This window comes from Amblyomma mixtum, chromosome 8 (genome assembly GCF_055824585.1).
Source record: "Amblyomma mixtum isolate Tamu chromosome 8, ASM5582458v1, whole genome shotgun sequence".
Taxonomy (NCBI): domain Eukaryota; kingdom Metazoa; phylum Arthropoda; class Arachnida; order Ixodida; family Ixodidae; genus Amblyomma; species Amblyomma mixtum.
The window spans coordinates 29,856,148-29,878,216 of record NC_143019.1 but is presented as its reverse complement, the minus strand read 5'-3'; the positions used below and the strand labels follow the sequence as shown (position 1 = coordinate 29,878,216).

Sequence of the window (22,069 nt, the reverse complement as noted above, 5' to 3'; positions counted from 1 at the left end):
GCAGTGGTGTGATCACTCTCAAGGTTCCATGAATGTTAAGTACAGAATGAACAATAGTGCACATATATACATTAACCGTTAAGCTATCGCTACACACCCTTAAGTCTGAGCTTAAGTATCTCCTCCACTTTTTTTTTTCACTTCGAAAGTGGGCTGAAATCTCGGTGAACAGTGATGAAATGTCATGCTGATTAACATAAAAAAAATTATCACTAAATTGTTTGTTACGAGGAACATGTATGGCTGAAGGCACAGAACAAAGCTTGCGCCTTTGTCGACTGTGGTCGCTTTTATTAAAGAACACTTTCGAAAAGCGGCACATCATTATGTTGTGCAACTTTGCAATGTTCATAACATTCTATGCTTAGTGATGTCTTGTGCTCTGCAGATGCAACTGCGGGATATGAATTGTAGTAATGGTCTATATGTTCGCATTTTTAAAAGCTTCAGTTACTGATATGTCCAACATTTCAGCGACAAAGCAATAATATTTGCTACGGCGGACGATTCATAATTAATTTCGAGTAAGTAGGATTCTTTAACGAGTGTCTAAATGCGCATATATTTTAATGATAATCCGTGACCAGTGCAATGTGTACTTTTCCGTGCAGCTCGAGCAAAAAAAAAAGCCAAATAGCTCCTACAGCAATTGTGAGGAGCGCTTCAGTCTAGACAGGCCAGGCGAGACAAAGATAACCAAAATATGTCAGAAGATGACACGACGGCTGCGAAGAAAAGTGGGGACGTGGCGGATCCCCACCGAAGCACCAAGGAAAGGTAAGCGGTCACATTTTTAAGGCGAAAGCCTTTAATGGCTCATTCTCCCTTCCGTCCGTCCGTCCGTCCGTCCGCCGGGCGTTACATACAGCGCTTGGGGTGACTTATCGACGAGCGCAGCTGCCAAAAGGTGACATCATCTTCGTCGACAGGTGGAGCTGTCGGCGCGGCGGCGTCGAGCGCTTTTTCGTCGTCAGTCGCTGGCGGCACCTAGTGGAGGAGGATGGCTCACAAGCTGTGCAGCCGTAACAAACATAGGCAGAAATTGGCAGTCGAAGTAGAGCGACAAAGGCTTTCGCCTAGCGCACTTTAGGCTGACAAAGTACCCCAATCCTTTTTGTTTAGTGTATAACTCCGTAAGGACCAGATCTTTGTAGGACTTTTATATCGTCATTTGCTGGCACAAAAAAAAAACGTCTCAATGGAGTACGTCGGAGTTAGATTTCACTCTTGGCATTAAGAATAAGAGCAAAACATTCACTCGCTTTTGGTCAAAATTGAGCTAGAATGGGAAACCATATCTGCTTGTAAATCTTCCTTCGAGTCCTCTTTCGTTTCATGGTTACGCTGATATAGAATTGCATATTACTGTAAACGATGCCATCCTTGAATTTCCTTTAATATTATGCCATGAAAACTGTTTCAATCGCTTCCGAGATATTTGTGAATTCTACTACGTAAAGAATGAATCCAACGCTAGCCTTAAATTGCTTAAGACATCATTTCAACAGAAACTACTGCAAAATAAACACATATCGCAACAAATCTTGTCATATATAAATGAGTACATCTTAAACAGTTCAGATTAAAGTATTCGTATCATTTGAGAACATCATGTTTTGCTTCCGATTTATCTGGAGTCAAGTTGCCTCTACGTACACATGGCGCAGATGAAGAATTTTTATTCATTATATGAACTATACTCACATTGCCCCAAACCTGCGTCACGCAAGGAACACCGTTCCTTCCTTGTTGTCCACAGCCTGTCCACAAGACACATTACTGTGTAAACTTAAATGATGCGCTAAAATCAATAAACTGGAAGCATTCCAGTAACATACTATCCACTCACAACTGTAGTGATCAAAGGAATGAAGAGGTAAGAAAGCTTAAAATGGTGGATGGCTGAAAAAATAAAAAATGATGCGAACACAACTTAAGTTACGATCAGCAGTCTGGGAAAAAAAACAATTATTCGGGATCTGTAGAGATGTCGCGAAAGAATCGCGGCAGGCTATCTACCCAGACTTGGTTCCTACCACGAAAGTAAATTACGGGGACAATAAGAATCGCAGGGAGGAAATTGAGCAGCTGTTCTCAAATTTTTAGGAGCAGTTTATCGATGCAGCTCAAAAGAAAAGTGCAGAACAGTTGTATCTTCCCAATACTTGTCTATAGGATCGATGGCAGCAGTCTGAATAAAAGGTTAAAATTATGCTCGAATTGAAGTTAGAATTGAAGAAAAATACCATGGGCAACAAGAGAAAAGTGGCTGACATTAGAGAACAAAACTCAAGCTGGTACCATCCTGGCAGAAGTTTTGACAGCTGAGTTGGTACGCTCTAGACACAAATACGCCTACGTTGGAATAAAAAGTAAAAAAGGAGTAACTTGTCATCTAGTGCACTCTTTCTATAAAAGAGAATGCGCTTGAGAACAGCTTACTTTCTTTTTCACCTTTCTGTTTACAGTGTAGAGCACCCAACACGAAATTCGTAAGTCGTGGGTTCGGATCCTACCGGCGGCACATGGTTGTTTTGCTTCCGCACTCTAAGCGATTATCTTCAGGCGAGTAATTAATTACACTGATAATATCCCAGTTATAAACTTCACATATTTAAAAAATACCCATATGCAATTGTTTAATGTATCTCAGAGAGAGCCTGTGTTTTCCCTTCCTTTGTCTGTTCATTTCCAAGATATGTGGCTACTAGTGGTTGCTTATACGACTACGGTAACATTTCTGCTGAGATAAACATCACCGGCATCAAAATGAAAGCTCTCAAGATTTGGGGAGATGATATTACTAGGCTGAGCTGAAGGCGTCCTCAATAATATTAACTCTGTATGGTCACCTGATAAACGTGAGCGGTGCCACCGCTGTTTTCGGTGTAAGGTTTCCCATAGGAAGAGAGCCGCGCCACTATATCCGCTCCTTCTGCCTGAAACAGAGGATTTATATCCAGGAATTTTTTTCGATAACGCAGGTATCGATTTCTTTACGCAGTTTGAAATGGCATCCTTGGAGACTGATCCATTGGTTCATCATCGGAGGGGGCGTGGTCTACGCCATGTGGAGCCTTTCTGTGAGCAAAGAAAGTAAGTGAAACCGCCGATGCTTCCTCAGCTAGTGTAGCAGTACTAAAGTGCCAACGTGATCTTTGGAATACACCACGTGACTTGTTTCTTCCCTGTGCTCGTGCCAACGTCGATTTTTTGTGTACGAATGAAGGCAGGATATGAATGTGAACCGAACTGTACATATCGACGTTCTTCACCAAGGAAGGTGCTTGCACCACACCTGTATATCATTCCTGGCTGCACTGGTGTCAGTTATCACTATAGAACACAAAATACCTTGTTCCCCCGCATGTTAAACAACTCCCAGTGACAGGTACCTTTCTCTGTCGTGCACTATGATGCCCCACTAATACACGTGTTCATTTAAATCTAAAAGGGCATTGGACCCTCTCTGTAACTGCAGTCGGGGTTCACTGTGCAGGAGGCAGTAATCACAGAGCCCAACAAATGAAAGAACACCGTGGAGGTGGACCCAGTTATCTGTATAACAGGCGTTAAACTCATGATAATCAAACGTAGAGGGCGTTGTTTAAAAGCAGTTCCAGGTACTCAGTGACAAAAAAAAAAATCCCCGACAACCTTCAGCTCAATCAACATCCATCAGCAGACCAATGAGATTCATGTTGCGGTGTAGGCGTGAGCATCAGAGTGTCCGGCGTTATCGTCTCGTCTACTCGGCTTCTGCGGTTATACGACTCCACTTGTTTTCTGCAAACCTCGCTTGGTGCGTCCTACCCTTTGCCTCCTCAGTGACGTCACTGTTGCGATCGATGGCGGGATCCCCAGCAAGCTGCTGCCGCTCCCTACCAAGCCGCTGAAGCTCAGCTCGCCGGGCTCGGAGAGTTTCTCTATCGTATACAGAAGCGACAGAACATCACTGATCTCCTCCCTGTGGGTGCCGGCTATAACTGGCATCGGTCACTGGAGACACAGATCCGACAGCTTCAGAGAGAGAACTCTCAGTACAGACCCAACCATTTCAAAGTGTAAAGAAGAACTGAAGGAGCGGACGTCACCGCTGAGGTGTGATAGAGCATGTGTGTCGAGCTCCCATATTTTCCACGCCTCTAATTGGCCACCGCGCTTTCTCCTCTCTACATGGCCCCTTCCGTTAACTGTGGTTGGCCATTGTCCTTCTCCCTTCTGTCCCGTACCATCCTCTTCGTATTCGGCCGTCCCAACCTGAGTCTACCGGACAATTTTGCGATGGTTTCAGTAATAATGCTACTGCATTAAAAGTCACTGTTTCGCTGTAGCTTTGCAAAGTGGAGCCTCCATCCTTCAGAAGCGCCATCTACAATCCATCTCCCCCCGCCCACCTTCACACTCCACAGGCGCCATCCACCACCCATCCACCTAACTATACCCTACCGAAGCGCCTCACTCTACGAATCCACCTACATCTCTCTACGAGGTCTGTGCCCTCTAGAAGCCCATGCGGTATCGGAAAGAAAAACCGACAGCGAATTCCATTTCAAAGAGGCTGTAGGGAAACCAGCTTCCCTCCAGAAGGATCAGCCTCCTCCCCAAGCTACCCCCTAGGCAGGGGTCTGTCACCCTCCCACCGCCGCCCTCGATTCACGTCTCCACCTGACCTTCCATCCTGCAGAAAAATGTCGTATGTGAAGCCTTGGCTTAGAGTATTGGAGTCACTGAATCGATTTATTCATTGAAAGCAAGTCCAACTGAGCTCGCAGAATTGTCGCATCGGATGTCTAGTCGTCCAATAAATACTTTCACTTCTCCGTTTCTTCTCGCAATAACGTAGTGCATGGGATTGCACAAATATAAAAATTAACACGAAATGACGTGCAGCCTTATCTGGGTCATTCCTTCTGCATAACGTCAAATCAGTTCTGACTAAACAACGCCGAGTTTCGCAAACGTAGTAGTTCTGACTCTTTCCAGGCGAACTTCTTCTGAAAGAAAGACCCAGCTCATTTATGCCTAGTCTATATGGATTTCAGCGAAAGCAGGTGAGTTTACAATTCCCCGAAAAATCTTGCCTCACTCAAGATTCTTATCCGCTAAGGCGAGCTAAGGCGTGCTACTCGAAAAGCAAACGGACAGTACTCATTTCAGTATTAATGTGAGCGTGCGAGCGTCTTAAGATATATTTAATTGCAACTGAATACCTGGACGCGCAACAAATGTTCCATCAGCATCAGAAAATGACTGGGAGAGCGCAGTGCAGTTTAATGACCTTGAGAATAATAGACATCCTTGGTATAGGCTCACACAAAAATTAAAGATTATATGTACTTTCTTGCAAATATCAGTTCATTTTATTCTGCCAAGACAAAGTTTCCATGAACGAAGGCCATATCTGCACCCGTGGGTATACATGTAACGTGCCTTTTATGCTTCCTTTGAGAGATAAGAAGAATCGCATAATTTTAAATATGCACCCTGGTCCCACGCTTCATTAGCGCACAGATTTACCTGTGTTGACGAGGTTTCGTAAACGCGGTAGCTCTGTTACTTCGACAGCAGCATATACCAGTAGCAAAAGAACATTCCAGGTATGAAGAAATAAAGCTGGCAGCTGAGATGGAACTCAATGTTATTTTACTGCACTTTCATACTTCCGTGCTTTAAAGGTGCACTGAAGAGGAATCTGAACTTGTCTTTTTGCCGCGGGAACTCGATCTACACGTTCCGAGCTTTCTTAGAAACTGCGATTTATTGCCTTGTGTGGCCGATTTCCGTAATTAAATCGAATTAACGTCCGGCTCCCGCCTTTTTTTTTTTCATTCTCCCGCGTACGGTGGGCGGAGTCGACCAACGCATGGAGCGCCTTTCACCCAGTCCCGTGGCGGCTTGCCGCTCTGCCATCGGCGGATTAATACGTAGTAGTCCGCAGTAGCAAATAGTCCGCGCGTATTTTTATTTCTGCGGGCTTATTTTGCGGCTATATTATCTGCGAATGAAACTATGTATTCATGGAAACCTAAAAAACAGAATAAAGCGAAAGCAAAGCCTCCACGGAGCTGGCTGAAAGGCACTTCACGCGTTGGTCGACTCCGCCCACCGTACGCGGAGAATTCAAAAAATAAAGGCGGGAGCCGGACATTAATTCGGTTTAATTAGGAAAATCGGCCACAGAGGGCAATAAGTCGCAGTTTCTAAGAATGCTAGGAACGTGTAGATCGAGTTCCCTTGGCAAAAAGACAAGTTCAGAATCCTCTTCAGTGCACCTTTAAGAACGTAATATAGAACTGCATTACAATTTCTATTGTAGCAAACTATCTCCATTAAGGAAGCAAGCAAAGTAAACGATTCATCCACACATAGGCCCGCTAAATAGTTCTTGCATACAATCTTACAAAATTAGTTTCATAGATTTAGCACAAAAAAAGTAAGGAAGTAAGAGGCTTGTTATGACATACATATGAAGGAAACCAAGAGTTATTGAAACCAGGCAAAGCAACTTTCTTGGATTAAAAGGACCATTGTTTTCCTTCATACGTTTGCGTATGAGTCAGTGCGGGCGGCTCTCGGTGATAATGAGTCAAATTTTGAGAAGTGCTTGCCTTATAGTATGTACCAGTGAGTTCGTTGTTCAAGGAAAATTTAACGCATTTAGGGAAGCTGTAGTACTGTCTACATATGACAAACGGCTCACTACCTAAATACACTTGTGCAGGGGCAGTTTATGTTATACGAGAAATGCTACGAAATCCTCCATCACATTACAGTGGTCCATGTATATGCACACCAGGCTTTAGCCACGCAGCTCTTTCTTTCCGCACCAAAGATGAACAAACACAAGGGGTGATCGAGGCCCTTCACAGAGACTTCAGTTTTAACACATGTATCAGCCATCTATCTCTGGCGCCTACGGATGATGTGGCATTTCTTATAACGAATTGACCACCTCTCTATTTCTAAATCAAAATGTTGCGATTCTTCATATCATCAATTTTATTTGTCCCGAATAAAACCTTTAGTTCATGTCCAATCTAGCACTGCTCTTTCTTCTCTTGTCCAACGTTTAAACACTTTTCCTTTTCTTTAGAAATGAACGGCAATCATCCCGCCCATCTCTTAATCTTGCAAAAGTACTCCTGCGCTGCATACAGTTGGACACTCTTAGCATCATATTAGATGCTGTCTCGCATGAAGAATTATGCTTTGTTTCCATTTATAAATTCCTGGCTTGTTGCATACTTTGGTGTCCAACTTGAGGAGGGCATGTTCTGGTTCTTACATTCTCTGGAAAGGTTTTATTACCAGGCAGTGCAGTGAAATACCGTTCATTTCTCTTTCGTGCTTATTTACATTTTAATGCACGGTCACAATCATTACTTTCCTCCAAAACCAGAATCGCATTCATACCGCGAGAAGGGGTCACTACATCCGAAAGGCGCAACTTACAAAACGACACCTGGCGTCAACTGGACAGTGACATGTTTTTGAGTGTGTATGCGTGTAGCGATGCAGCAGTGCGCGGATAACATCCCATCACTTCTCGCAAAACACGGAGGCCTGCTTTAACCACCTATTTTCTATTTACTAAATAGGACCACATGCAGTACGGATGGCGGACAATGCGAGACTACGTCACAGACAATTTAAAGTGGCTGCTTCTGCACCCTATCTTAGGAAGAGCAACTGCCTACGCTGCACCACCGGTGAGAAAATTTTAAAGAGTAATATCATGCAGTTTTTGTTATAAAACAATACGTCTCCAACGTACTTCGCATTCGACAAAGTGTCTCATACAGCTACAGCAAAAAAAAAGCGCTTATTCTGTTAATTGTCCATTGTAAAACTAACTTACGTAATTCAGTAGAGTTAGTTCTTGGGCTAGTTGGTATACTTGATTTAAACTCCTAGTTTTTCAGCGCAACGGCACACGGCCAAAGAAAGTAAAATAATACCGTAAACCAGTGTTGTAAACCAGTGTTTTCGGTAGTACGGATTCTAAGCACAAGCAAATCAAAAACAACCCGTGAAATGATAGAGGCATATTATATTCAGAGAGCAGGGTCAGAATGTGTCAGCGATACATCAATTCATCTGTATGCTGCAGAAAAGATGTTCCTATCCAAGTTTTTGCGATAAAGATGTGAAACGAGTTTTTTCCTGCTTACCTTGCACGGTGTGTGCCTGCGCTGGTCTGAGTGTATTTAAGCTGTGTGTGCGTCCCAAGTCAGCGCTGTGTTCGTCCTTCTTCTCTTCCTGCTTCTTTTCTTTGGCCGTGTGCCGTTGCGCTGAAAAATTATTAGTTTAACTTACGTAAAGCATGATTCATAACGTAGCACAATACAAAAGACCAGAATGAAGAGTGCCATGTTGTAAACCCCAAAGCGTCCACTGCAAGAAAAGCGGGGAGCAGAGCGTATCGTGCGATAACACTTTGATGCCTTTTCGTTATATACTTTACAAGTTGTTTCATTAGAAGCTCAGTATAACGTGTCAAATAATTTAGCTGGTCAACTCACATGTGCTTTCATTACAAACGGTGCAATTTGTCAGGACAGCGATTTCACATAACGACATCGGTCCCACTTTTGTCAACGCTGAGGGGTCAGTACAACTGGAAGTAATAACTTACATAACTTACATCAGCGGGGCACAAATGCCTTTTTAACAGTTCCTAGTGTTAACTTAGCATTAAGACTACTAACTTACTTCACCAGTCTGTTAATGCAGGCGGATGTTACTAAGTGGTGTTAACATTACTATTGTTAACGGTACTCAGTGTTAACGTCTGAATAAATATCCGTCGAAAGTCCAGGCTTGTACTGCCTCTATTTTGTGTGTTTTCCTTTGAGCACCTCCTGCTGTTGCATTCAACTCGTTGACTGCGGCATTGCGTGATTAATAAAAAATCTTCAAGCTACACGGCTTCTTTCAGTTGTACTGCGAAGCACTTGAGACACCAAACTAGCCTTAAATCATTCTGATGGAAGACAACCCCCATCCTCGCCTTTCAATATCTTTTGATCATTGGGGTTTCCGTAAAAGGCCACAAGTTCACCATGTGGTCTCAACAATTTTGGTAAATAAAAACGAGAAAAAGCAAACACTGGGCAATTACTGTCGGAAATTCGGAGCCCATGCGGTTTAATGTTTACGAATTCAAGCAAGGTTTGTAGAAAGGGATGCTGTATGGGATACACTGCATCAGTTTCTTTCGCATTCAGTTCGTCCATTATTATGTTAGGATACCTGATACCTTATATAAGTTATATATTACCTTATATAGTAATAAACATATTATACTATATTACCTATACATAATATAGGTAATATATCATGTTACGTAATGTAATAGCATACCGACTATATTAAAATACCTGACTCGTTCAATGATTTACGTGTGTTGTTTGCATACACTCGCAGCTGGTTCCTGTCTTCCACTCAGTATACTCGCTGCTCATGGTGGCATCGGTGTTGAGCTGGGAAGTGGCTGTCCTCTTCGTTTTCGAGCACACCATATTCTACGCCCTCACGGCGCTCCGAAGTCCAGCACTCAGCTATGTCGGCACACTCTTGATGCTAGCCCAGAATCGCCTGTTCAGAAGAGATAACTTTAATGTGAGTGACTTTCTTAGCCATTTTTTTTTCAGCAATTACAGTATTTTTCTGCGAATTTTGTGAAAATTTATCGTGCTAGAAAACAAATCAGGAGCAATGAAAAAAATTTGCCCAGGCTTAGCTTGGTTAAGCCAAGAATGCGTTGCATATTGCGCGGTCTTTTTGCGCGAGGTATTGCTTGGCGGCACTCGATTTTCTCAGCAGCTTTTCCTCCGTGACGTATGGATGGATGGATAGGAGCGCCCCCTTTGAAACAGAGCGGTTGCAACCGCCACCATGTTTAGTCTTTTCTTTTCTTGTTCTTTTTGTTTTGTTTTTTTTTTGTTTTAAGTTGTTTGATGACGTCACGTCACCACGTGACGTCACGTCACGTGGTTTGGAGGCTGCCCGGCCGCGCCCAAGGGCTGAACTGAGTGATTGCAATATGCTACGCATAAAAAGGTGGTGACCTGGTGAACAATGCCTGCCTGCAACGTTACACTAATCAAATCATTGAGCACGAGTGATAGTTTTGTAAAGCTTAGAACAGCTTGAACACCCTTTATATGCGTAGACATTCTGTGTAGACAATAAATAAACCTTCGTCTCTGAGGGCGTAGGCAAATCACAGGGCTGTACTATGTAAAACGTGATCTTTCACGCAACCAATTGTTGTTCACTAAGTTCTAATAATGCCTGTTTCACGCATGGCATAGCGGCACGTCTTAATGAAAGACGCTTTGGTTAATTCGCGCTTGTGAAGGCACAGACGCGCTCACGCTGCCTGAGCGTGAAGCAAGAAGCAAGTTTAACGAGACTGCGGTTCTTCATGCAGAATCAAAAATTCGCTCTATTAGACCAAAAAATCCTCTATTTCAAGCCTTTAATTCCTGCAGCAGCTTAAACTCCGTCACTTTTGGAAATTATGAGGCACTTTCGTTTCTTAAAAATCACTGAAGAAGACAAAAGTTCCTTTTTTTCCGAATGTTACACCTGAAATACCTGAAAAAGAAACATTATTCAGCTATGACATCACTGCAACAAGGCGAATAAAGATCCTTCACTTTTTCTATGGAGTAGCATCTCCAAGTTTGCTAACGTGCACGCAGGGCAGCGGAATTTAGAGGTACAAGTTGCAGTATTTAAAACAACTGCTAATTTGAAACACTCGTTAAGAAAGAACATTCATTGTTAAAGTCCTGAGTCGTTTAAGAGAAAAAATGCTTTGAACAAGTATTTATGCACGTATCAACGGAGCGCAAATCGTCACAGAACTTGCTTACTGAGTGGTGACCATGGTGACGAACGGCGCAGGTGAATTGCGTGAAGTGAGGATCGTCTTTTCTTCCTTTCCTTGCAATTCAGTATTTTTTCCGCAACTATGGACGCACTTGCTACATGGTTACCTTCATCACCTTCCACTGGAACATCCTCCGCGGCCTGAGCTTCAGCGTCGACTACATCAAAGCTGAGCGGCTGAAGCCGGAACAGAGCCTCACCCGGTGGCCGCCGTATTGGAAAACGCTCTCCTATGTCCTTTACGTACCGACCGTCTACCTGGGACCACTGCAGAGCTATGAAGACTACGTGGGACAGGTAACCTTCAGTAACAGTGCGTGTTAGCTCGACAAAAAGTAACAAATCGCATTCCGTCGACCAATGGATTATATATCAGTTAACTTAGTCAAGCTGCGGAATCCGAACCTTATGAATGGCTTTTTACTCGTATGACATAAACCTGCAAATTTTCATACTAAAATTTGGCTATCTGTCCTGAAGAATGCATGCGTTCTCATTTCCTTGGTACGTTACGGACATGAAACAGTGCACTATAGACGTCCGGGAGGTGCAGGAGCCCGGGTACCTGTGCAGAATAAGTTGAGTGTCGTGTGTTTTCTTGGCACATGTAGTACCAAGCGAGGACAGTACTCAATAATCATGATCGGCAACGAAGCCACTGGCTATATTTGAGTGTGAATCAGGACCACTTTTGTTGAAGCGAAAGTTGCACTAGCTTGTTGTAAAATCTACGCTAAAATAAATTGATCCTTCAAAAACGTGGCGCCTAAGCGCCCATATCGCTTTTCCCGTTCTTTGAGACTTTTGTTCGTTGCACAAGTTAGAGGTCCCACAATTTGAGAAAGTCGGAAAGCTGCAAACTTGCAGGCATTCTGGGTCTCTTTAGGGTTGAAATGACAAGGCGATGCCCTAAATCAGAAGAGGTATGTTATATTTTGTTCGGAATTCCGGGTCTCTTTAGGGTTGAAATATCAAGGCGATGCCCTAAATCAGAATAACTATGTTATATGTTCTTCGGAATATAAAATGTCAACGTTTTGCAGGTTGACAAGGAGAGGCCCAAGTGGACACTACGTGGAGTGACTTCAAGCATCACCATGCAGGTTGCTGCGCTGTGGAGTTCACTTTGTATTAATGGAGGCCATGACTCATTACATCTACAGGTAGACTCCCATTTCTTTCCCAATACGCCGTTAAAACTCCAGCTACAGAAAAATATCTGGAGTGTCGACACTGTTGAGTATCAGCTCATGTGTCGCATGTATTTTAAAGTTTCTATCATCTGCTCTAAATATTTTCATACAGTTAGCCTTTAAAATATTACCTAGTCTTTTAAAACATTCTTCGAATACGTTTATCAACAGTTCCTAAAGCCTACAAGGCCTAAAGCGCGCTAGTGGCACGAAATCATTATATCTAATTTCGCATGAACAGTATAGAGACATAAAACCATCATATCCTATCAGCCAATCGAAAAGTCTCATTTCAGTTGACACTCGCCCTTTGCGAGCATGAGTCTTGGTTGCTCTAACGCCAGCTGCACAGATTGCTGCACGAAATATTCCTATCCTGGCACTTCACTTCATCAGCTTGGGGTATTCCGCGAGGCGTACCACGGCCAATGTAAGTTTGAAGTGACCGCTTAACGATTGATAGCTGGCTGATTTCAGGAGGACCTAGACTTTACGACACACGCTGATCTTCAAAACAAACAATTATATATGTGTTCTGCTCGTAGTCTTTCTGCTCTTCTGAACCTTGTTCCTTATTTTAACGATGGAAACCAGTTGGACATTTCCAATTTTTCAGTCGTACATCAGGTTCGCTGAAGAGGAAAGTGCCAAAAAAATACTTGTGCATCTAACTCCAAGATCCGTTACTCTCATGAGCGCATTTGAGCAACTGAAAGAGAACTTGAGACCTCTACATTTGTTCTCTTCCCATCTCTTCTCCCTGCATGCATTTAGTAATCGGCAACAGCACGGTTACGTACGCTGGAAGACAAATTCCTCTCCCAGCGATCCCTGATACTTGTGTGCAGTGCGGCAATGGCTAACTCGCCCGGGATGATCGAGAAACTTGACCCCGCCTGCATATCGGGCTTCGTGCTGGCCTTCCACTTCTTCTTCTATGTCCGCTATCTGTTCACCTACGGCTTAGCCGGCGCCCTGGCCTGCGCCGAGGACATCGAGGTCCCACCCCCCGCCAAGTGCGTCGCCAGGTTGAACAAGTGCTCGCACTTCTGGAGGTGAGTGTCAGGATAAATAAATACCGCAGAAATTGGGACATATAGTTAGAAACTTAGCACCTTATAAATAATCTGGAAGGTAACCGAGACTAAAGGAAGCCAGTGGTTGTGTGCACATATACGTCAGTTTCTACTATTTTGCCATATATTGTTACTGCATGCCGCTGCTGTTCTAAAAAATAACTGGCGCAAGTATACAATTATAATATATTTCATTCAAAGAATATGTTGCTGAGCGCCGTCTACTATGTTACTTGAATAGTTACAGTCACCTCACACCGTGTGAAAACCGGAGCGCGTGATTATGACGTTTCGAGAGGTTTCCGTGTCTCTTCTTGCCTCGCAAACAAAGTGGCATGCCCATGTGCCGGCGGCATTAAACGAAGCGCTAAAGTAAAGACCAAAGACGAAGACTAAGAACACTTCGCGGAAATATACCGTAATTCGTTAGCTATTAAAGGTCTCCTCTAACAAGAGCTGGTGACTTTATTGTGGCATTCCTACAGTCAAAGTTTCTGGACATCTCAACGTGGTGCGTCATAGTGACGTCATGCGTGGCCTCACACTACGCAGACCAATCAGTGTGGCACGGCGTAACGCGTACGACGCCAATGCAGGAGAACCGGAACACCTTCCTTAAGCAGACTTCGCCGTAAAAAGCACGAGTAACAGTCTGCTTAAACTGTACGTTTTCCAACAAAACCACTCCCGCTAACTTTGTTCATACTTTGGATTCAACCGCTGTCACCTAGTGAAAAGAGTGGCACGGTTAGTAATGTAACCCTTCTGAACAAGACTCCTTCTTATTGTCTCCTCAGGTACTTCGACCGGGGTATGCACCTGTACATTCGAAGGTAAGTGAATTCACATGCATCAGGTATCAGGTTGTGTTACGGCGTTTTTAGAAAGCATATCAAATCAGCAGCATTTCAGAATCCTGTCTGTAGTCTGGGCTCGCGTCCTTTTATAGAATTCGCTTGGGCGGTCGATCGGTCCTCTGTGAAGTCCGTCACATGTGGTCAGGTTTTTTATCAGTCAGTCCTGGAGGCTCATCCCTAAAGCTTATTAGTTTAGTGCGGTTGAACGCTCGTGTATTATGTCTATTATGCTTTCCACGCCGCTTTTGAGAACCCTGTGAAAACTATCTGCAAACCATGCATTGCTTAGGGTGTGTGTTGGTGGTATGCTTATGTAAGTACAGTATGTGCTATGTCTCAGGCAGTGCTTGCTAAACAGGCCTATACGCATCTATGGCGCTTACGAACAAGTATTATCGGCAATATCTTTTTCTGCAAACACTGATGTATGCCTTCAGCTCCTTCTATCACTGACTAGCTTCTTGAGCCTTACCCTCCTTTCACTTTTCCTTTCTTTCCCTCACTGCAGAGAGGCAGACCAGGGTCATTTTTTTTTTTCGCGTGATTTCTTTCTTGTTGAAATGAAAGCTGTCTCTGTTCCAAGCATTTTGGACGCTGTGGTGTTCTAGGTTTATGGTTAGATTCTTTGCCTTTTCGAAGTAGTCAGAGCAATCATGCATTGCTCACGATGGGTGATGATTACATGTGCGAAGAGTGAATCGCATGAAGGAAGGGCAGTTTTTTTAAATGCGCAACGTTTTTAAACTCCTGTTGATTACGTACTAACGGGCTGACTGAATGAGTATTACTTAATATGCGAATAACATAAAGCTGGGTGAAATGATTTTACTTGTATAGCAATGCTCAAAAAAACAAGCATAGCACGAAGGAAAAAAAACAGCCGGTATCAGCCACACGATGCTATTTCATCTTAGGACTCGTACTAAGTATCGGACCTTTCATGTTAATTCCTGTAATATCAGCGATAAATAGTAAATATGCACCGACTCTCAAGCAAGCAATGAAAAAAGTGTCACAGCGTTTGACCCAGCAACAGTGCCAGCGGGGTATGGTAAAGATCTAATGTACAGGGAGAATCACACTTAGAGGGAACACGGCTCCGCGTGGCCACGTACCTGCGGAGTGCCATTGTATCTAACCAACGATAACAGAGACCTCAACGTGATGCTTCGTATCAGCTGCCGCTTTGCACAGGTTTACGAATTGCTGGGTCGCAATGGTGCTCCTTGTGTGCTCAGCCACGCACAGCCGTGTTCCCTCTAAGTGTGATTGACCCTGTACATTAAGCTCAAGCGGAAGCCTCGTCACGTTGATTTGTGCGATGAGTGTGAGTGCACGCTGCAGGCAATGCTACGAGCAATTTTGCGCGATTAATTTTTTTTTTCGAAGTTACAAACAATGCCTCTTTCTGCAACTTTTGCTACACTTCAACAGGACTAAGTGAAAACTGTTTCGTCAAGGGACGAAGTTTTTAGATGGTTCTGAATATTTTTAGATGGCTGTGAACCTGTTCTCTCGGGAAGGCCATCAATGTCAAGAACTGACAAAGTAATGCTCCAAATCAGAATTACCTTCCTATCTGACCATCGCTGAACCATCAGACTAATTGCTGATCAACTCAATTTCAACCACTCAATACGTCATCTCATTTCACAAGAAGAAAAACATAAAGTAGGCTGTAAGCGACTAGCTCAGAGCTGTTTCGATTTGTTGCTTCCAGCACTGGCCTAATGAGTGCAAACTGTCTCAGAAGCTATTTCGAATCCAAAGGCGGCCGTTTTGAAGCAGGATGAGTTTATTTGCCGCTTAATTGTAAATAAACATATTCACCGAACAACTCTTACCACTGTATGTACAGATCTCGTGTACATTTTTCCAGGGAATCTGACAACATTTCTTTTAACTGAATCACTCGCTTACTTCACTGTTCAGACAGAAATTGAAAAATAGTGTCAGAAATAATTTTTCTCTATTTAGACGAAGTGTCGAAACAATATTTGACCCAGACATTGCCCTGCACCAACGGAATAAGCGTCAAACGTCATTTTTGAATACTGCTCATGTTCAAAGAAAAATTAATGGTAGAAATTTCTGAAACTGTCCCCAGCCTTTGCGGGGTCCAAAATCTAATTTTAGAGACATGCAGTACTCTCAAAGGACCGAGGTGGTGCTAGACAATATCGTTAGCCCTGTTTCAAATTGTAGGCGCGTGAATAGTTTGTTCCTTTTGAGAAGGCTTTGCAGTGAATCAGGGTTCTTATTTCCGCTTTACACATGGTGAAATTAGCATAATAGCTATTTCACATGTACTATACACATGAAACCGCAAACAGCACCTCAAGCCAATTTTTTACACCACTAACAAAAGCTGGTGAACATTGTATGGCGCGGGTGGTTTGTGTTAGAGGTTTGTCTGCCGGGCACCATCGACGACCTTACCAACAGAGCCCTTGTCCTGTAGGACTCCCCTCTTAAATCACCGCCTTGCGTGCATTTGCAGGTATTTCTACGAGCCCGTAGAGCGTAACAGTAGAAGGCCCGGCTGGATTGTGCTTGGTACGGCAGCGGCATTTTCATTCACCTGGTACTGGCACGGTTTGCACAAAGGGGACGGCATCTGGTGCTTTCTCAGTGTGGTTGGCATCTCCTTCGAAGTGTTGGTGGCGGAAGTCAGGTAGTCCTGGTTTATAAAGTACTTCGAGGTAAACTTCACTCCTTTTGGGGGTGGGCATCAGCAATAACGCAATATGTGAAGCTGAGCCAGTAATTGGTCTTTGTCTTTAAAAGCTTACTAAGATTTCATAATTCATGACATGAGATAAAAATGCATGCACACAGCATTTGTCGAATAATTCCTCGTGAAGATATATTGCAATATGTCATTTCAAGAGCACGCACTAAGGCCTTCATTCCCTGCTGCATGCAATTACCCCAAAACGCAAAATGGGAAAACTTTACATACTGACAGCACAACGCTACAAAATACGGCCGTCTGGTCTTAAGGAGTAGCTATCCAACTTTCATATAACTTGAACAAAGATTTGAATTGGTCGTACATTCAGGAACGAAGAATACAGCGCCTAAGAAGCTTAAAATTAGATGCAAAAGGCTGCAGTCTAAATGAGAAACGGGTAAATTGCTTGTCGTCAATTCTTTAAAATGTACAACAGATGAACCAAGCTGCGAACTGGCTGGACACGAAGCAAATGCAGGAGAAATGGGGAGATGCACCGAATAGCTGAATCAGATGATGTTGAAAAAGTTTTTAGGGCTAACGCAGGGTTTATAATTACTGGTTTCGGAAATTGTATTTGATCAAAAGGCCTTCGTTTCCTGTGCGCATGCAGCGTAAAAAGAATATGACTTATGATGCATCCACCGAGTGAGAGCCACCAAAAAATCTTGAGCTTTCATTCATTTCAATCAATTTACGCAAAAAGTTTGGAATGCTTTTTTATTTTCATCATGTTTTTGCACTGCAAGCCTGAAACGGTTGCTTTAAACGGAACAACGTTAAGGCTCCTACTCAGCAGAGACCCCGACGGTGCCGGCTCTAGCGTCGCGCGAGGAAATGGCGATTAGACAAAAAGGTAGCGACGTCACACGTGGAGCGGTGGATTTGAAAACTGAATAAAACGTCGCATATATTGTAAATATAAGGTCGCAATTTTAGTCAAAGGCATCGTGACATATAGTAATAAAAATTAATTCGTTTGCACTCAAAAGAAAATTAGTGTGAGATGGGAATCAAGTCCCCTTTTAGATTCCGAGTCATACACGTTACCCATAAGCCACATTCATTCCACTTGATTGAAAGAGGGGCCTTATGAGTCGTGTCCCACAGTTTTCGTGTCTGTGCTGTGGTAAGCAAGGGAAACAGCGTGCTACTGAAGAGTTCATTAACGCTATCACCTCTTACCCTTGAGTCGGAGCTTTAGTGTCGCCTACTTTCGTTCCCATCAATGTCAGCAAAGCGCTTTTAATACTTGCCAATTTGCTTCACTCTTTGGCACTGCATACCTAAAATAGTAGCTATTACGGCATTATATGGTCGACAAAGCAACCATATTTTGGCGCATTGAAAAAGATGCATAAATAATAAACCGTGTTCTATACAAAATCCAACTCAACGCCGAAGCCTAACTGAAAACTCACGTTGAGTTAGCTCGTGAAGACAGTTTCATATATTAGTCCCGATCCTGTCTGAGGGGTGCCTGGATTACTGTCGGTTTCAAATCTGAGTGAAGTATGGCATATCCTTTTGTGAAGCCTGCTCACCTGACCACCTTCAAATACTTGCAGGCGCGGTACCTCGGCACATCTGATAGAAGGCGAGAGGCTGCAGCTGTCCTGGGCTCTCCGCACTACCTACTCACCATCCTCGCCTGCCTTTTCCACCTGGTGGACGTAGAAGTCTGTTTCACGGTCTGCAAGAGGGCACTGTTCGGTAGGTTCACTTGTTCCTTCTTATGAAGCAACTCCAGCAATGATACGGCCACGACCGATGACAGCTGATGAAAACAAGTAATGCCTTTGACATCTAACGCTTAGAACAGAGAAGCAGTGCCTTTGGTAGGGTAGGGCACCGCACTACACATTTTATTTCCGGATGCTGTGTGGTCAGCTTGGCAGTCATCTGCTGCAGTGTTTAATTGCAGCTGACTTTCGCACTATATATAGACAGGGTGTTTCCCCTAAGACTTTACATAAGTCTCAAAAATAGGTTTTTGTGTTTGAAGAGCGCTTTTTTCGGCGTAGCATTGTCAGCGGTGCAGTATATCAGAATACAGCTAAGACGTGCTAACTAGCAGGCTGGTGAACTAACTTTAAGTAGTCAACTGTTTAACTATTACTGTTAGGCTCCTTAATTATTGAGATGCGTCTAACCGACCGTAAAAAATGTTTAAGTTAGTTCTTATAATTCCGAAAACGCGGCTACCCTCGACGCTGTGGCCCAACAAGTTTTGGCTATTTCGGCGAGTTACGTGCACTGGAGGAGTTGCTTAGCCTGCAGGCTTCTCGAAAGCTCTTGTATTCTGGCGCGATGTAGCCAAAATTTTATGGACAGCGCCGAAGGTCACCGCCTTTTCAAAATTTTTAAAATTGGTATGGATATTACTTACGGTGAGCTATACGCCCCTCAACAATTAAGGAGCCTACCAGTAATATTTAAAAAGTTAGCTATGCAATATTAGTTAACCAGCATACTAGTTAGCAGGTCTTAGCTGTATTCTTATGTATTACAATGCTGACAATGCTATGCCACAAAAGGCGTTCTTCTAACTCAAAAAGCCTATTTTATAACAATTGTGTAATGTCTTAGGTGAAACGCACTGTATATATAACGCTCTTTATACACTTTGAATTCACCCGCACAAAATAAAACCTTTCAAGCATTTTCATTCTATGCACTGCACCACCCCTCCAGGTCAGTGTGCATAATGACAACTATGGGAACGCACCCACTGGCGCCAAAACGTATGCCGAGTGGCATAAAAACCATCAAAAAGGGATTCTGTCAAGGCACCATTGTTGCCACTCTTTGTGCGAAATATAAATGGCATTGCTTATATGTTGACTTTAGAAAGATTCCGGAAACGACCCGTTCCTAGAAACAAAGTATCTGAGGGCAATGGTGGAATCATCGAAGCTCCATGCTAAGAGAGAGAGCAAGGAAAAAAAAGTTCGTGCCAAGAATCATCGGGTGACCTGTCGAAGGAAAGTGTCATTGGCCTAGTGCACTATAATGCGGATTTGTGGAGGGCACGGAAATGAATAAAGCCGAAACGGAAACGCGAGGGAATGATGTCATGTTGCAGTAAGCTACATATACATATATCCGGATCATGCATGCAGACAACATGCCGAAGTCGTCATTATGGACGGCCTTGGTAGCCGGTTATTGCGTTTCATTCTACTTCCTGTAAAATTACAGCTATATAGAATCATTGGGGCCAATACTTTATTCTCTAATCAACACTGCCTTAAAAAAGTGAAATTGCCAATATGCTGTATTCCTCTGCTACACATATGCTAACGAAACCGTCATCTTTTACACGCTTTTATTCAATGACGTTATCAATGTAACAGAGACTTACTTCACAATAGTGAGGGTACAGATGCAAACGCACCTATTGTAATCATAAATAAAATTTCCTTTTCGACTGAGATAATGCCAAGTATTTTGACTCAAACTAATTCGTCTCTATCACACTTACCTATGAAATCTTTCTCCAGGTTTCCCGTTCCCTGTTCTGCCTGTGTTGGTGGCCTTGTACAGTGCCTGCCACGTCTCGTTCGACGTGTTGCAGTGGGAGACAGCGTCAAAGCAGAAGCAAGCCTAACCCTCGGCGTTTCCACTGTTTGCTGCGAAACGGCCATTCATACTAGATGTACGGGAGTGCTTTTCAACTATTTCTTTGTTAGTGAAACCGTAATCCCCATGTTATTTAATACACACAAACTGCTACGAATAAAAACAGCCTAATTGTAGGCAAGCTCCTAACAAAATTTGGTGCACTCCTTTATCGAAACACATACAAAGACTGCAGCCACACTGCAGAATGCGCTAAGTGTGGATGACATGCAGAACCACAGGTGTTGAAAGCTCCTTGGTTGGTTCACCACTCGCAGAAAGCGCGCTTATAATGATGTATCAGGTTCCCGCCGTCCTTGTTTATCGTAAGCAGAATGTTTCGACATGTTTGGCCCACATGGTTGGCCTTCAGACACCGTAGTCAACCCTTTACTATGCGCAGGTACTTTCTCCTTGTACGCGCCTTAAGGGTTATGACACGTGACAGCCGCCTTTAAGTATATGACACGATAGCGTTGACGGCTCACTTCAGTAGTTTCTCTTCACACACATTCACTGTTCTATGTTCACATTCACAGATTGACCACAGTTACAACATAGTTTCCACATGCTTGTCATTAAACTATTCCACAATGTAGTTTGTGCACACAATGTTACTGTGATTAGTATCTCACTAATCGGCACATCTCTTCTTCACTCCAAAAACATGCCACCGCACACACATCAACTCCCCGCCCCTTTACCTCCCTGGCAGGTACAAGAGTTGCCTGGCAGGCTAGTACGTGCCTGCAGGTGGCCGAAGGGAGGGTGGTCCGAATCCTGTCTGATATTGATGGAAATTTTCTTTTCATACAACCAATAACTTTGTAAAATTACGTCATTTTGAGACATGCGCCGACCTTTCATTCACCATACATATCCCCTTTTCAACTATTTTCGCTCCAGACATGCGCGAATGACACATGCATGACATGGGTTTTCCGCTCAACGGAAGCCTTAACGCTGCCTGAATGTAAACAATACTGCTGATTGCAACACTCACACTCACACACACTACAAGACCAGATCACCCAACGGTTCTCCCAATAGAAGAACACGATGGTAACACGCTGTGACGGATCAAAGTGACGCAATCCTAGCTACACGAGATACCAGTTACGGGGCTACGATCATCACATCCACTTACGCCAGGCACCGCTTCCGTCTTAGCCGGGATGCTCTCCCCGATGGACCGCCGCTGCTCAAAGAAAACGACGCCGGCACCGAGAGGCATGATCCAGGAAAGTATGCGCTGGCAGCTGGGCAACTGTAGTCATGATATGCACATGATAGCGCTACCATACTGAACATACCTCTGGAGGTTCAGCATGGTTTAGTTCAGGGAATAAAAAAAATTCGCTGTGGCTTAGCTTGGTTAAGCCCGGTAATTGCGAAAGCAATATCCGTACCTACGCCATGGTACAGCTGGTAGTGTAGCTGGTGGTGGTGCTTGTGGTTAGACTTGTGGTGATGCATCGGTTATACAATCCAAACCAATCCCATCCAATCCATTCCAATTCAATGCAATCGAATCCAATACAATACAATACAATACAATTCAATACACTGCAATCCAATCCAAGACACTCCACTCCAATCCAATCCACTCCACTCCAATCCAATCCAACCCACTCCTACAGTGAACCAGAATATTGGGTAGTGTGCTCACAGGCTTGCTCGGGGTGA

The 22,069-nt window shown here is 43.6% G+C and overlaps 1 pseudogene; it reads left to right on the top strand.

Annotated features, from left to right (window-relative positions):
- The first annotated feature begins 703 nt into the window (after positions 1 to 703).
- On the top strand, positions 704 to 20,372 carry LOC149331876 (protein-cysteine N-palmitoyltransferase HHAT-like; annotated as a pseudogene).
- Positions 20,373 to 22,069: the final 1,697 nt, after the last annotated feature.